The following is a 3,841-nucleotide window of genomic DNA, read 5'->3' as shown; positions in this document are numbered from 1 at the left end:
CAAATAACCAAATGAATGGAAGCACAGGATCTATGAATCAAAGGCTGAGGGGCCCCCAACTGGATCAGGCCACCTGAACGGGTGAGACAGTCAGTTGGCTTGATCTGTTTGGGAGGCAGCTGTGCATTGGTGCCAGGTCCTGGCCTCGTTGCATGAGTTGGCTGTTTGAATCCTGGGACTTATGCAGGGACACTTGGCTCGGTCTGGGAGGGGGGGAAGGGACCTGCCTGGACTGAGTCTACCAGGTCAACCCCGGTCCTCTGGGGAGACCTTGATCTGGAGGAGGTGGGAATGGGGGGTGGGCTGGGGGGAGGGGTGGGCGAGAGGGGGAGAACAGGGGATTCTGTGGCTATTATGTTGAACTGAATGGTGTTGTAAAATAATAATAATAATAATAATAATAAAAAAAACCAAAAAAAAAAAGTTCTTATTAATAAAATCAAACCCGAGGCGAGTTATTGGGGTCCATGCTGGTAGATCAGAGAGACAGAATAAGCCACAGCTATCTCACCTCGCCGGATCCTCAGCTGGTCTTGTCTCCTCAGACTGGATGCCTCTGAGTCCTCATCCAGAATGAATCTCAGCTGAACTGTGTTGTTCCATAGCCTGAAAGCTTAACCAGACCAAATGCTTAACCAGCCAAAAGCCTCTAGTTTCTGGTCCTCATGCCTTATATACCTTTTTGCTTTCTACCATCACTCCCTAGGATTAAAGGCTGGCTTTCTGGGATTAAAGGTGTGTCACCATGCTTGGCTGTTTCCAATGTGGCCTTGAACTCACAGAGATCCAGAGGGATTTCTATCTCTGGAATGCTAGGATTAAAGGTGTGAGTGCCACCATTTTCTAGCCTTTGTATCTAGTGGCTGTCTGTTCTCTGACCCCAGATAAATTTATTAGAGTACACAATATTTTGGGGAACACAATACCACCGCAAATAACACCAGTCCCTTCCTGCACTCCAGCAGGTCAAACATGGGTGTCTGATAGGATGGGCCAAAACAAGGACCAGAATGTGGGTATGGGTGGTAGTTGAGGTGGTTGGTCTGGGTCACTGGGACCACTTCATCAGGTGAGGGGTAGAGCCTGCTCTCCTAGGCCCATGCCTTTGGGGCCAGGTCTTCCAAACCTGACCATGGCAACTCTTATAAAGAAAACACTTCCAAGTTCAGAGGTTCAGCCATTATCATCCTGATGAGGAGCATGGTGGCTTCAAGTGGCTCTAGATCTGAAAGTGCTACATCTTGCCAGCAACAGGAAGTCGATTGAGACACTGGGCAATATACTGAGCATAGGAAAACTAAAGTCAACCACCACAGTAACACACTTACTCTAACAAAGTCATACCCACTCCAACAAAGCCTTCTAATAGTGCCACTCACTACAAGATTATGAGATCCAATTACATTTAAACTACCACAATCTTCAGAGTTTAGGATGTAAAATCATTCAAAGAAAGGAACACTTTAGACAGATGAGGAAGTAATTCAGACACACCCAAAGAACCAAGATGAGGCTTTATTTAGAATGAGGTGATGACTACATGTGTTTTGTGTGTAAAATAGAAAATTTCTTCAAGGGGCATTTTGACAGATGTTGCAAATGTAGGAGCTCCTGCTTCAGACCTCTTGTTTGGTAATTTTGGAAGCACACTTGGCCTTCACCTGACTCTAGTTTCAAAGAACTTATCTCACAGAGAAACATGATCACGCCAAAGAGTGGCATGGCAGTTGTAAGGACCCCTAATGGGAACACAGCAATAAAGTATTTGCTTATCAGGGCTTCTTTTTTAACAGGAAAGTCAGTTGGAAAGTCAAGAGTGGTTTGGCCATATAGATCTACCACATGGTTCCAGCTCATGGAAGCAAGTGTGAAGAGGTGGCTAACACACAAAACTAAGGCAGATGCATATGTATCTCAACATATGGGTGTTTCGTGTAGCTGATCTTAATGGCTATTGCACTGAAAACCAGAACTACTGGATTCATAAAAATGGCCCATGCTATCAGATTCTGTGCAATCTGAATTCAGGTGAAATTCCCCAGGTGGAATTGTTAGGAACGTGCACCAGCATCTTGGTTACAGTCCCTGAGACATTAAAGTCTTGAGGGTAAGAAGCCTTACAGAGTCCAAAGGACACAAAGTGTAAAATGTTCCTGTCGAATCCCCACAGGCACCAGCTGGCTGCTTGCAATGACTATTTCAAACACCAAAGCTGATAGGTTGCTAAGGAGACCACTCAAATTGAAGATGCACCTGTTTCCATTGGCAAATATGAAGATGAGATTGAACAAGGATATAGACAAGCCAAGAACACAAGGGAAGTTGGGAAAAAAATGAGTCATGCTTTTATGGAGAGCTCAGCTCTCATACCTTGTCTGTGCTGTCACAGTTGATATTTACATAGTCTACCTATGTATTGGGGTTCATCATACTACAGGCAAGAGTATAAAAAGCCCTAAACTCCATGACTATAGCAGAGGTTCCCTCTATAAAATGTTTTGATTAGCAATTTCACTGTATCTGTCCAATGCTGAAATATGCATATTTGCTAACTAAGAATTTTAATGTTTGGAATTAACAGTGAAAAAAGAGTTTGCATTATCATATGTAAGGTGATGCTTATTTCAGCTGTATTTTCAATACAGAAATAAATATGATGAACAATTTAAATGAAAGTTATAATCTGAAAAATTCTCATATATTATTTCTACATAATTATAGTGGACTACTACAAACAGATGTCTACTGAAAGAACAAGCAAAGTGAAAAATGATCCCCATGTTTTTCCAAACATGTCCATATTTCATACATGATGCATGTATTTGTGTATGTGTACATGCATATACAGCATACACACACACACACACACAAACACACACACACACACACACACACACACACACACACACACACACACACACAAAGAAAATAGACTATAAAAGACATACCCTAAAAGGTAACCCTAGGTTGTTCAATCTAGCAGTGTAGAAAGCCTTTCTTATTTTTACATTTTTATGTAAGGTGCCAATTTTTTAATAAAATCTATACATATTTTATAATTTAGTCACAGTTAGAATGACTTTCAAAATATATAGATATGAGGGATAAGCATATACCTCAGTAGAATAGCGATTCCTGAACTCATGGATATTTCCATCATTGACCCATAACTTAATCAAATGTGGGTTTTCAGATAACCAATTTGTTTTATTCATTGCATATAAAGTGTCCTATTTGTGTGAACAACTATCTTCTATAGAACAAAACTGAGTCTCTACTTTTACTGTGTATACCAGCTTATTCAAATCACTTCTCAGTTCAATTGTTTTGATATAGTATTGATGTTTATGAAAACCTATGCCCTGAGGGATGCCACAGAGTACTTGAGAAGAAAGGAAAAGGCTAAGTTTTGTATATAGAAGGCACAAGGATAATGTCCTTGCCACTGTCCGTGTAGAAGTTTTTAGGGATCAATAAACTGGATCTCCTTGCATGGAAATCTTCCATACCAGCTAACAACTGCCTGACACACAGTCTATGTGGAATGTTCTTCCTAACTTAGAGAAGACAGTTGCTGTACTACTTGAGATGTTATATCAGAAAGATGGGTTTTCAGTTGATCATGGCTTGAGAATACTCTTCCCACAACATCATCCTTGCCAAAGCATATCTGAGGCAGTGGACTAAAGGAGAAGTATATTTTAAAGCACAGCTGGAATCAGCGTAGAGAATGCTGTTGTGCCCAGGTCTGAATCCCATAGAGGAGATGTGTGTGTTTCATAAAGACCCAATTTCAAACGCTCCATGTTTTTACCTTTATTTATCAAAGGTGAGGAGATCC

At 41.1% G+C, this 3,841-nt stretch overlaps 1 pseudogene; it reads right to left on the bottom strand.

Moving 5' to 3' along the window:
• Window positions 1–1,616: 1,616 nt before the first annotated feature.
• Window positions 1,617–2,342, bottom strand: LOC143271104 (uncharacterized; annotated as a pseudogene).
• Between the last annotated feature and the right edge of the window lie 1,499 nt (window positions 2,343–3,841).

This window comes from Peromyscus maniculatus, chromosome X (genome assembly GCF_049852395.1).
Source record: "Peromyscus maniculatus bairdii isolate BWxNUB_F1_BW_parent chromosome X, HU_Pman_BW_mat_3.1, whole genome shotgun sequence".
Lineage (NCBI taxonomy): Eukaryota > Metazoa > Chordata > Mammalia > Rodentia > Cricetidae > Peromyscus > Peromyscus maniculatus.
This window is presented reverse-complemented; position numbering and strand designations above follow the sequence as displayed.